The sequence below is a fragment of the Balearica regulorum genome, chromosome Z, assembly GCF_011004875.1.
Source record: "Balearica regulorum gibbericeps isolate bBalReg1 chromosome Z, bBalReg1.pri, whole genome shotgun sequence".
NCBI classification, from domain to species: domain Eukaryota; kingdom Metazoa; phylum Chordata; class Aves; order Gruiformes; family Gruidae; genus Balearica; species Balearica regulorum.
The window spans coordinates 3,431,986-3,445,920 of record NC_046220.1 but is presented as its reverse complement, the minus strand read 5'-3'; positions in this window follow the sequence as shown (position 1 = coordinate 3,445,920).

The following is a 13,935-nucleotide window of genomic DNA, read 5'->3' as shown; positions in this document are numbered from 1 at the left end:
GAGGAAGCACGTAAAAGAAAAATATAAATACTTTCCAGGAATGCTTATACTGTTTAAACATTTCAAGGAAAAAAAAAAAAAACCAAACCCAAAAACCAACCCCAAAGCAAATGCAAACCACAGGGAAGAATAACAACAGTATTTCTGGAAAAAATTTCTCAGAGCATTGTTTATTGAGTGCTTCCTTACTGTTCTAATTATCATCATGATGCTCAGCATTTATATATAAAAAATAAAGGTTAAATCCTCACTAAAGGAAGAAAAACTTTGATATTCTAGGAAGGAACATTCTGAGGGGAAAGTGATTAGCTGGATTGCTCCTACTTAAAAACAATTTTATTAATATTTATAGATTATAGTGAATATTTGTATTCTTTGTTTTTTCCTGGTATCTCTCTGGGTCAAAACAAACTTATATTTTACGTTATTATTTATTGAGTCACCGTTCATTTTCCCATTAGTAGCAGCAGGATACGTTCTACTTCTCTAGTGATAATTTCCTTCTCTAATCTATGCAGTCCCTTTTAGAAAAACATTTGAGGTGGGGGGGAGGAGGAGCTTTCAATTTTGTATTAGCAACCCAAATGGCTCAGTCAACTCTTGCTAATCTTATCAAAATTCCTTGACATCTAGAAACACCACCTATCTATAAATCCTTAGTTGGACCTTACCTGACTTTGGTGTCAGAGAAGGTGCCTGTGAGCGCGCCTTCCATCTGGTTTTCACATTGGGACTGGAAATGCCATCAGCTGACACAGAGAAAACGGAGAGACCATTGCAATTGGAGGATCCTCATCGCATTTTGAACTTCAGAGGGCTGTGGTCAGGAGTCTGAACAAACCCTCGCTGCAATAAAGCTCTCAGAGCACGCATACAGAGGAGAGAGCAAAAGTACAGTTTACCTAGGGAGTTTCAAAAACGAGGCTTGTGCAAACTACCTGTTAGACAAACGCCTCCAAAGTGTGGCTGTTCAACAGGAGACTTTCCTAGTCCTCCAAGGGAAAAATGGGCATTGGTCTGCATGTTGACCTGGCACAGGCCCAGCCGCCTCCCTGCACCCGCACCCAAGGTACCGGTCTGAGCAAAGGGCAGAGCCCACCTTAAGGAAAACTCCTCGTTTAGTTGTGTCCTCGCACGTGGATGTCTCTGGAAATATCTCGGTTAATGTCCGTGCAAGGGTGAAATGACCCATCAGTGCGGCCACAGGATGCTTCGTAACTTCACAACGGGTCTGATCCAGACCCCTCCGAGAAGCGGGGAGTGATGCTTTGGGGGTCCAGCATGAGAAAGCAGCTAAACAAAAATCAAAATGTGCATCTGTGTGTCTATACCAAAAATCTTTGACACTAACCTGTGCTATTAACGTTAGCAGATGATTTGAAATGTTTTCATTAAAATTTTAAAGTTTCAGAGTGAGAAGACCTCTCGCTGCCTCTGGAGACAGAAAGAAGGCTGTGTCTGAGGGACTGAAGATGCCCTGTGCAGCTCCATCCCAGTGCTTTTTTTTCCTGATTATATTTGGAATTTAGCAGCATTCTTCTTTGGGAATTTGCAGTAAATAGGACATGTCAGTGTATTTATGTAAGAAGGCGGCTGTTGGAGATGTATGGCCTGAAGAAGTGTTTTTGCAAGCTAGAAAGCAGTAAAATGTGAGTCTGGAGCACAATATTCACAGAAAAATAATAAAGCTTAAAAAAGCATATGTAGCCAGCTTTCCTCCTCATTGGGCAGAGCCAACAGTGAATCAGATTATTTTTTTTTCCTTCTTTAGAAGGGTCATATTTTCCTCATTTTTCCAGCATCAGAATGGATAGCAAAAATCCAGGATTAAAAAACTAAAAAAGGCCCAGCTTTAGGTGAACAAACTGTTTGTTTTCATCAGGTACGTAGCTTATTTATTTTTCCTCTAGAAAAAAAGTATCAATTTCTTTATATTTCTGGTGACTTCACCAGTTGGACATGGTGGGAAAGAACACCTCCCCCCAGCTAAAGGTGCCACAAGAGGAATAAAATCTAATTTTCTTAGAGCTAGAAATGGAAATGTGGCTGTTGTTTGGGACCTTGAGATAGCTCAGATTTCTGTACTGGAGGAAGGTATCTGGAGAACGCAGCTATGTTTAACGAACAAATTAAAAAAGAAGTCCTAAGTAAGTTGAAAATTCAACTAGTGTTGAATCACTTCTTACAATTTAACCTCTTGCTATGCGTATCGTGTGGAAAATTGTTTATGTTTAGCCATGTAGTGGTTTTGCTACAAAAGGGTAGCAGAAGGAGTCAACCTGGTGTAGTGGAAGATGTCCTTGTTCATTGCAGGAGGGTTGCACTAGATGACCTTTCAAGGTCCCTTCCAACCCAAACCATTCTATGTTTCTGCCTTTGTCTTTCATTTGTTTGATTCTTGCTTTTAAAAAAGATAAGAAAGACAATTTCAGCTACCTAAATTTGTTCATTTCAGGTTTCTTTGCTTGGCTTTTCCCCCTGCCCTGTCCCATATTTTGTGTTTGCATATAGTAGTGGATACTAAACGAGTACACAATGCTAGTGTTGTTCTTGGCCTTGGACAGTAGGCTGTGGCACAGTGCATATGGTGAGCTTTTACTACAACAAAATTATTCTTACTGTCTGATACCTGTACAGGAACACTTATGGCTGCAGTTATAATAGTATAGACTTACACCCATCTATTCAGTTTTAGAATAACTGAATTAAAATTTTTAATAGTGAATTATTTTATATTTATATATACAATCCAGTGTGCGTATGTGTGTGTATACATGTATATAATGGCATTACTTCCCAGCTTTGGCATATCCATTGAGCTCATATTGCTTGCTCATTCATCACATGCTGAATGTTATGTGTTAAATGGAAATACTGTATTACCTTTAAAAAAATAACTCAGGCACAAGGAATAACATTTCTAGTCTAGTTGAAACCTCGGTGTGCAAGTTTTTTGAGTTTCAGTGGTGTTGGTTTTTTTTTTAAAAAAAAAGAATAATAGATATTAAGAAATATTCCAAGAATTATTTTTGTTATTGCCAGAAGGTAGCTCACTGCCCAATAGGAAATAATCACTCAGTCAAACATATGGCCATTAATAAGCAAATTAAATAAGCTGCTCATGAGTCAGGGTATCTCTTTCTCTCTTTTTTTTTTGGGGGGGGGGGGGGCAAATCGGATATACAACTCTTAGTTGTATTGAATAGTTTAATTTGCAAGGTTAGCTGCGCATGCATGTTTAATATGTATATATGTAGTAGCAGATCCTGAGGCAGTAGGACATCACTTACTATGGTAGGAGTGCAGCATGTTGACTTTATAACTGAGTAAAGAAATGTGCAAGACTTCAGGGCCTGATCTGAGACAGCACAACAGTTTTGCTAATGACTTAAACAGGAGGAAAGCCTTACTGGGAGGTGCTTAGTCTAGAATTACAGATAAATTTCACACTAGAGCTGTCCAAATGATAGCAAACTTGATTCATTAGTCTTTAAATGGCTGAAAGGGACCTTCATTTTGCTACTATATGCATGGAGCACATTCATCTGTACTCAGGCAACTAAACATTATTGTTTTCTCAAAGTAAAACATTTATTACTTGCGAAAAACAAATAATGTGCTAGTATCAGTGTTTTTATAAATTTATAATTAATAAATGTTTTATTTGACAGTTGCACTCCCACAAGTAACAAGTCAAAGTGCTCGATTTTAAGCCTTAGATTAAAATGTGTTTGCGTCTGGTGAGCAAATACACACTTATGTAGATAGAAAGGTCAGTTAATTAACAAATTCCTACAAATGGACCTCTGCTCACACCAGCTGTTAGGCCAGCACTTCAACTATCTTTGTCATATACCAGGAAAACTGCTTATTCCAGAAGAATTTACTACCTAACAACTAAACATCTACATTTAAAAGATTATTACTAAATATGTTGTGAATGAAGGCAAAGTTTCATTTCTTCACTTCTGACTCTGGCTCAGTTCTGTAAACTTGTTATCAGAGACAAGCTGAACTTGTCAGAAGCAGTTTCAGTTTATACCATAACCAGATACTTTATAAGTTGTGAAGTTTTTTGGGATCCGCTGTCCCAGGGCATTCACTATCTGTGCTGCTGGAGGGCTGGAACTGTTTAGTGTTCCACAGAAGAGCAAGAAGAGCAGACAACTTTCCTGTCCTTAGGCTATGTGAGCAAAATTTGTAATGGAGTTCATGGGGAAAGGTGGAAAAAGGGGTTTGGAAATGTACTGTGGAGTATCTGAAAATAAATATGAGAGAAAACCTATGAGGCAGTACTATTCTCAGGAAATGTCTTAGATGGCAAAACCAATTTATAATAGGTTAACCCGCTGGTGAAAAGAAATGGGGAAAATTCAGAGGCCACAAGCAGCCTGAGAAGTTGAACAAAACCAGAGGAAGAAGTTAGCTGTGGAAGTGCTCTGCCAACTATTCTGGGCTTGTCCATATGGCCCCTCACGTAAAGCTGCGCTGGTGGAGGTGGGAGCAAAGGATTGGCGTTATGTAGGTCTTCTTGGCCTTTCCCCCTGCCAGCTCTGACAGAAAGTTTACCCCCTTGTGTATGTGTACCTGCCCACCCAAATCCTGACCCCTTTGTGGTGTTTCTGCTAGGTGTGAACAGGCACACCACGTGCAGAGTGACTGTGTAAGGCATGCGTGAGGAACAGGCATGGTATGTTGTGGTGTTGTCTCATGAGTCTGCAGGAACTCAGCTGTAATTTTATTTCTTTCAAAACCTCATGCTCACTTTCGGTGGCTGAGGCAGCTAGCGCTCCATGACTGTGCTGTAGCATCTTATTTTTAACGCTTGCTAGCTTTGAGGATTAATGCTTTCTGTTGTTTTAAAGCAATTTTGAAGATCTGTCTAATGCAACACTCTTAGCTGTAGTGGCTTCTGAACTATTCCCTGTGAAATGTATTACATGTCCCTCGCATACTTGTGCAATGGCAATGCATGCCACCTTGGAATAAATCTGTATGAGAGCACATCTCCAATAGCAACATCGACACAGCCAAACTACTACATTTCAGTACAATCCGGAAGGATTTTCCAGGGTTCTCAGTGATCTGTAGACTCTCAGTAGCATTCAGTGCTTTGTGGATATCTCTTGGCATCTGGAGGTGTCTGCTCTGTGGCAATGCAGTCGTAATGTCATGCAAGAGTGCCTTAAGTAAGCTAATATTCCTTGCCAAGCCATTAGCTCTGTTCCAAGGTCCTTGTAAGAGCTGGTGGCTGTGCCCTCAGCTGCAGCACGAGCCTTGCACTTTTATTGTTGCTTTTTCTCTCTTTCAGCAGGGAAGGATGAACCTGAAAAAGTTTGGCCTGTGCTTGGTGATGGCTCATCATGGCTGAACATGAACTCTTCCTGCTGGCCCTTTCCTCTTTCCTGGACTCCAGGGGTGGATTGTTGATGGCACAGTATTATTGTTCTGGCTGTCAGCCTTTACATTTGCCATCCTGCTGAAGGCATCAGCCTGGGAGAGGCAGCTGACATCATTTCACAGATTCGTAGAATGGCAGGGCTCAGAAGGGACCTCTGGAGATCATCTAGTCCAACCAGGCCAGATGCAAAGATATGCTGGTTTGGGTTGGTTTTTTCCCCCCTGAAATCTGTACTCCAGGAATTCCACAGTCCTCTGAGACAGCCTCTTCCTGCCTCCTGCAGCCAGGCTTCCACCAAAGGGAGCACATCTGTGGCCTGATCCCACTGCGGAGAGGCTGCTGGTGAGGGATTCACTCTCTGAAGCATCCCCTCGGCTGAGCTAATTCCAGGGAAAAGCTGTTGGCATAATTCCTGATGGGATCAGCGTCTCGTCAGCCACTCACCATTGCGGAGGTTTGGTCTGTGCAGGATTAGGTGGATCAGAACAGCAATCTGCAACGGCGTGGGCTTAGGCTTCGTGGTGACATGAAGTTTAGCAAAAAGCCGTGTTTGGGAGCGTGGTGCCATGCCTGCCTGCTGGCAGGGTGGGGATCAAAGACGAAACAGCGGCAAAGCAGCATCCTCTGAGGCGAAGTTGTGTCGTCTGTATGAAAAATGCAGAAGGAGGTCGGCTAGCGCGGTGGCATCCGATTGTGCTGTGAATTGCACCTCCTAGGAGGGACAGAGGCTGGTGGTTTGAATAGGCAGCTTTTTGAGACCGAAGGTACAATTTTGTGTGCAGAGTTAACGCTCTCCTTGAGGAAGGAGGTGGAGAGATGGGGAAATTCCTCAGAAAATATGCACCTATCACTTTTTTTTGTTGTTGCTGTTCTGAAAGCCTGAGAAAACGGCTGTTTGTGAGTGCTTTGTGAGGTTCGCTGAAGAGTGTGAATTTGCTGAAATAGTCATTACCTTGTCACTTCCTGGTGAGCTCGCAATGACACAATTGCTCCCTAGTTTCTTTGCATCAATTGCCTATGCATAATTCATTTCTATTGCGATATAGATAACTTAAATAAAGCCTTCACACAACTTCAAAACAGGTTTCTATATTTAAATGTATACTGTGACGATGGCTTCCACTATGCTGCAGGCAGGAGGGAGTTGAGCAGACAGACTGCTTGTTCACAAGCCTCACCTTTTGGGGCTTTTTGTTCGTGTTCAGAGAAACCTTCAGTCTCATTCCTTAGCAGATAGCGATGCTGAGTCACGCATCACTTTTGTCTACACAACAGCATCATTGCTGTGTATCAGCCTGACACTTTGGCCAAACAAACAGCCAGTCCTTCCTCCATATCTTTTTATTGGGTATGTCTCAAAACAAAACCTGTTTTCAGTACGAGGACAGGACCTCATGGCCTTCTGCGCCTTCCTGTATTTTCCACATTTTTTTTTCCCCAAACAGTGAGGGAAGTTTTCTTTTGCAATGTCTACCCCAAAATAGCCTTCAGTGACGTGGGTGTACACTACCATAACAGAGAACAGCACAAATCAAGGCTTGCAGGGTTTAGTCATGAGTATGGGTTTTAAATCAGTAGATGAACTTTAGAACAATATATCTTATTATTTTTTCGTCCCAAATAGGACTGTGCCACAGAATCAAAAACTGCTACAGGGGCTTAGGGTTATAATTGCTATGGGGACCCTGATAAACACATTCATGCTTTGATTTAGGGCTAGATTTTGCTGTTGAATCTCACACTTTAACAGAAATGGCATACAAAAATCCAACTTTAAAATTCGCTCTTCTGTAGCCAACTTTTTGAAATAAGCCTCAACTCCCTTTTAACATTTTAAGAATAAACAAGACTAAAAGGCAACAATTTTCTTTCAGAAACACAAAACAGCAGGAGCTAAATTTTATTCTCAGTTGTTATGGTGTTCTGCTGAAATAACAGTGAAGTTGTGTTGCATTTTTCCCAGCTTGGAGAGTAAAATCTGTCCCCAGGAGCTTGGAAAATGCCTACTTTTTCCAAATTGCTAAAACTTTCAGTGTGATTTTTTTTTTATTTATTTTTTTTTGGTTTTTGAGGCTAGGGGAGGAGGTAGGGGAAGAAAAGAATGATTAATCTAGAATAGCCCATAGAAAATATGCACTGACCAAACCTGGTTAGCCTTGATTTAAATAGTTTAAATAGATGGCAACTCTCTCCTTAATCAACAATATGGAATTAGTATCAACAATAAAACATTCTTGTAAGTGTCTGCCAACCCCCCCATCTTGGCCAGTGCATTTTATTTGGAGCTTACAACACAAATCTATTTCTTTTCCAAAATGCCTGCTGTAATAGCCCTCTCTCCTCCTCCATTTGCTGAGCATGGGATAGTCACTGTCTCTCCAAGAAAGTTATTAACCCTTTAGGTTGATCTCCAAGGTGGAGGTCAGTGGCAGCCTGCTTGGCACCTACAGAGTTAGAGCTCTGGAAAACTTAATAGGGAGGAGGTGTCACCCATTTGATAAATAAGGTAATTTTAGCACTTTTCCTCATCTGGCTCCCCGAATTATTTCAACGGAAATGAAACAGCAAGCTAACTATGTGGTGCTGCTCCACATGAAATGCCTTTTGTTCTTTTCTGTTGTGGGCTGTAATCTTTTCTGTCCCTGATTCTCTCTCCGTATCATGCAGATTCAATACTTCAGAAATGCCAAAGATGATCCAGAAAGTTTAAGGAAGGAAAGGAAATATTTTTTTCTTTACCAAAACTCAGGAATCTAAATTTGAATGCTATGTTAATCTTAGATTTTATGCAGCTTTTAGAGTAGAAGTCTGAATATATGGTGAACCATATGTTTACCACCAGTATATGATAAAGTTATGTTCAAAGCTTTTTCCATAAATCTTCCAAAACCCTTCAGTTTTGATAATTTTTTTAAAGACGACAATTAGTAGAAGGTATTCTGGAATTTCTGCTGCCAACTTTATTACCTGTCCAGGGACAGCCAGCTCCATCAAACTTTGAGATGAAACTCACAAAGAGCTGAAGTGCTGGGATACGAAGGTGCACCAGTCTGCTCCAATGCCTGAAAATTTAGTCACAGAAGTTCCACTACTGAATACTACTGCTGCTAAATGCAAGCGGGAACAGAATCTGGTTTTCCCTTTCTGTTTTTGATGTACTATGGAAAAGAATCTTTTTCCAAGTAAGAGATTCTCTTTCCCTATAGTCCTCACAGAAGATACAGAAAATTATTTTATCCAGTGCCTGTGTTATCCAAACCTGTCTAAGTGTCTGTGTTTTATTTTCAGCTTGCAAAACTCCTCAGATATTGTTCAGGAGATTATCAAGACGAAACCAGATCCCTGGATCCTTTATCTGAAAAGATAAGCCAACCTTCATATCCCTTTTAATGGTTAGGGACAGCCTCATTACTGACAAACAACAGATGATTTGCAGGTACAAAGATTATTTTCTCTTTTAACACTTCTGACATATTTTGTTGACCTTGATAGTTGGGATTTGGCAAATGATCTCTGTCCTTATTGTCCTTCCCTTGGAGGATTAAAACACCTTCAGCTCACCATGGAGCTAGTGAAGGTTGTGGGGTCCCTGTACCTCAGAGATGATCAGGCCACTGCTGTTTTCTAACTAGACTTTGCTGACATGGAATAACAAAGCTTAACAAGAAAAATCAATACATTAAATCTACAAATGCTTTGCAATCGTGTAATGTTAAGCAAACTTCAGGCAAACAAGCATGCGTGGTATTCAAATTTCAATTAGTCATTTAGAGTGGAAAAACTGACGTGATTGTCAATTAGTGGGATGGGAGATTCAGCTTATTTAACCAAGAAACCACAGAGCAGCATTAGGCTCCTTAGTTAAAACAAATGTCTCTTTACAAAGGTACTTTGATATTTCTTGTGTTTATATAAGATCAGTCATCATCCAGGTACTGCAAAGCTATAAAATTAAACACATGTGGACTTTACCAAAAGTAGGTCCTACCCCTCCTTTTCAAGATTTCATCACTTTTGGCAAGCCTATACAGCACTGGAGGTTAATGATGAGCTTCTACCTTCTTAAACTGTCCATTTAAGAAATATAGAAGAAAACGCTGAGCATCTCCCTGCTGCTTCAGCACAAGCTTTCTTTCTCTTTCTTGCTCAGATGAATGATTTGCTGCTTTCCAAACTGTGAGTCAAAATAGTTGCTTTTGCCTCTCTGCACTGTGGTTACATTGCCAGCGTTAGGGAAACTAGTGTCAGCATGTACCTTATGCAAGCAGGGCTCAAAGACCAGTGTATTTTGAACTGCAGCAAAGTCTTTCTCTTTTCCCTTTTTTTTTTTTTTTTTTTTAAGGAATTTGCTCAGAATTTTGTCAGGGTAGGGTCACCGTCTTACACCCACAAATAGTTTGTGTGGAAGCACATGGGAGAAAGCAAATGCTGGCTAGAAAATGTAATTCTAGATAATTGTGTACTAACAAAATGATGACTGAAGGTGACTTAATTAAACACCATTTCAAAAAGCTGCTAAGCACTAATTCACCAGAACCCTGATAAGTTCTACACCCTGTAACAGTGTCCCACAGCATTTCTTAATCAGGTTTTTGTTGCTTGTTACCCTTTTATAGAGGCTCTATTCTTGCACCAGTGAGGATCAGGCTAGTCACATCCTTGAGACACCGATGGGTGGAACATATTAAATTCGGTGCTTTTCCAGGGCGCAGCCATGTCCTGCTTTGTGCTCTTTTCTTGTTGGCCCTACTGCTGGACAAAGAATAGCTCAGATAGGAGACGAGTGTTTCACTAAGAGGCCAGACATGTTTGGTTTGAAGGTGAGGGATCAGGATAAAGAACAGTCTGATCTCGTGGAATTTTATCAAGAAAGGTGACTAATACCGTTGGAGTTTGTGGTGTCTGAGCCCATGCCGCGGGCAAGGGCTGTTCACCGCCCTTTATCTGGATGGAGGCACGAGGGTGTTACTGGACACTGCCCATAAACGATGGGCATGAGAAGTCCTGCAGACATCTGCGGTTTATTTAACACCGGCTGCTCTGACTCTGAGGAGAAGCCTCCTCTGGGAGACATGTGCTGGTGATGTCTGGGCGAGGTGGTCCCTCCTCTCGGCACTCAGAGCTGACAGCAGGCTGGTGAGGAGGGGACCTCTTATCAGCGAAACCCCGACTGCAAACAGCGGGTCCGACCTTGTTGTTCATTTGACGTGGCTGACGTAATCTCCTAGACTGACAGGCCTCTTCCTTAGCTTGTTTACAAATCACACGAGTCCTGTTCCTGTCGTTCACAGCCAGGAATTTGTATTTGGAAGAGTTATCTTGGCAGCCATCCCTGTCGCATAGTACAAAGCTAACCACTTTTGGTACACGGGTAGCTTGCTTTTATCAAAAGTTCTGGATGTAACTGAGGAAGGTACAATGAGCTTCTATCGCAAACAAAATCAAAGCGTGCAATTTTCTGCACATTCTGCCTCCATTTGGATTTGAAAAGCAACACCTGGAATCATGGAAGGGATCTTGTGAGGCTGTGAAGGTCGAGAGCAAGTCTGCAACACGCCTGGTTGTGGAAGCTCAAGGAGTCCTGGCTGATATGCATCTCTGAGCAGAGCACTGTCCCTCCCTTGGAGGCATGAGGGCAAGAATAGCTAATCATGGCATTTCTTCTCCATCAAACTCCTCTGCTCAAAAGCAGGTGATGATGATTGTATAATGCTGAACAGAGACCAGGGCCAAATGAAACTGTTTTTCTCTTAATTCTTAAATTTCCTCCAGTGAATTCAGAGAAAAGGTATTTTAACGTAATCCATGCTTAGTATATTGTGATGCAGTTGATCATTTTGAAAGAAAAAAAAAGAAAAAAAATCTGGGTGAGAGGGGGTTTTATTGTTTTGGGTTTGTTTGGGGTTTTTTTACATTATCTAATGACTCAACACAACTAGCGTATAAAGATATTGGCCAATGCCATCATATTACATCTGAAACACAAAACAGAGTTAATTGCCCATCTCCAGCAGTAGGATGTGCCAATTATCTGCCAAACAGCTTGCATATTTGAATGACTCCAAGTAATTTTGCTGACATCCTGTAAACAGGTGTTTGCGCAACAGCCCCTCAAACATAAATAAAATCAAGAAACATGATGAAATTATATGCTGTCCCTCAAAGGTGGTGATTTTTGTTCTTCTGCTTTTTTTAAAGACCATGTGATAGTCATTCCATTTAAGAGTGAAGTTCTGAGTGCAGCTGGTTTCTGCTTTCTTGCCAGCTTTTCCCTTTTGACTTCTACCAATCTTTGCATGATCTGTCAGATCAGTGTGGAGACGTCCTTCTCTCTCCTTCAAGAGGACCCCTGTTTGTTTGTTCGCTGTGCCGTGATGTGGGCGTCTCCTTCCTCCTTTATCTCCTCTTCCTCCTAAGACACTTACTCCTGGTAGCAGCTGGCTTAAGTTTACTAGAGTTGGATCAGGTTTGCCCATTCAGCATCATTTGAGAACACCAAATTCCTGATTAGTTATATGCACTGTTATTATACAGAGAGCTGGTTTCCTTCTCAGCCAAACCATTTCTCTCAGTCTTGTGGAAATCGGGCTCCTCATCGATGTGGAAAGTCTGGGTAGGCAGAACCGATTTGAGAACACAGCTGGAAAATAGTCATTATAGTAGAGACAGACTGAACAGAGGAAAAAATTACTTGAGGATTTGGAGATTTATTTCATTTGGTTGTATTAGAAAGTTTCAGAAGAACAGTCCTCCCTTATGCAAAAGGTTTTATGTTCACTTCTAACTAGTTCCAGTGAAATTAATTTTGGATTGAATTATCTTCCCAGGTCTGTGAGTGAAGGTGGGAGCTGGCATATTCCCACAGGAAAAGTAACTCCAGTGTTTTCCCATTGAATCCTTGATTAACTCCTTGCAGACATTGTTTAAGGAGGAATTTTGAATGGGGTGATACTGGGCATAGGACGAGAGCAGCTATTATCTCTGGCCTTAAATGTTACCAAACAGTATTGGTTACCATAGACTTCTCTCCTGTAGGAAGTGGTCACCGTATTTTTATTTTATTCCTATTCCTTCCTATGAGTAACAGAGCATGGACTCCAAACAGCAAGAAAACTTGTACAATTACCTAATAAAACTTGCTTCTTGGGAAAGTCTGAGGAGTTGGCTCATTATCTTTTTTTCCCCCAAAGCTTCTAAAAAGAGCAGATTGTGGAAAGGGTTTGTGATATTCTTACAGTATTTATCCATTTACATGGACTGTATGGCCACAAGGGTCCAAAAGAAAGATGGGTAATTCTGCCTAGCCAGGGCGTGAAGACTGTGAGTGAGATTTGTTTTGTAGCTATGGCTTTGACTCTATAGAATCATTGAATCACAGAATTATGGAATCATAGAATCACAGACAGGTTTGGGTGGGAAGGGACCTCACAGCCCATCCAGTGCCATCCCTGCCATGGGCAGGGACACCCTCCACTAGCCCAGGTTGCCCAAAGCCCCATCCAACCTGGCCTTGAACACTGCCAGGGAGCCAGGGGCAGCCACAGCTTCTCTGGGCAACCTCTGCCAGGGCCTCAGCACCCTCACAGGAAAGGATTTCTGCCTCACATCCCATCTCCATCTCCCCTCCTGCAGCTTCAGGCCATTCCCCTTGGCCTGTCACTCCCTGCCCTTGTCACCAGTCCCTCTCCAGCTTTCCTGGAGCCCCTGCAGGGACTGGAAGGGGCTCTGAGGTCTCCCCGGAGCCTTCTCTTCTCCAGGCTGAACCACCCCAACTCTCTCAGCCTGTCTCCATAGCAGAGGTGCTCCAGTCCTCAGATCATCTCCGTGGCCTCCTCTGGACTCGCTCCAACAGCTCCATGTCCTTCTTGTCCTGGGGACCCCCGAGCTGGAAGCAGCACTGCAGGTACCGTTGATGAGTGACACTGGGAAAATGGGTGGGTTTGCACAGACAAGGAGTGTGCGAGGCAGCGAACTCCAGCATGGATCACTGTACTGTGCAATGCACTCACCAGCAGCCTTGTGTTGGAGAACAGAGTCCATCCTGAGATGAGAAAACTGACCATCTCCAGTGTGGTCCAAGTGAAATTGCAGGATCCTGAAATTCATGACAGCATTGCTTGCGAACTCCATGGGGGAGATCTTGATATCTCTGTGGCATTTGCAGCTACTTTTGAAAACCTATGGAGGATGGGCAAAATGATGGAAGGCTGAAAAAAAAGGAAAAACCTGCTGTCTACATTAGTTAATTTTTAAAGAGGGAGAAAAGGGATAGATGGCAAACTGTCTCACAGCTTACTAGAAATTTCTGCAGAAATGCTGGACAAATACACTAGAGTTTGCAAGTATCTAGAAGAAAACAAAGAGCTGAGAAACAGCCAACACGGAATTGTCAGGAACAAATCACGTCTGACCAATTTAATTTCCACCTCTGCAAATCAGGAAGGCTTTCTTAACAGATAGAAACAGCAGATGTTACACAATTTGCTTTCAGTACAAAATTGTTGAGTTGTTTTCACCTGACACTTTTTTGGCAA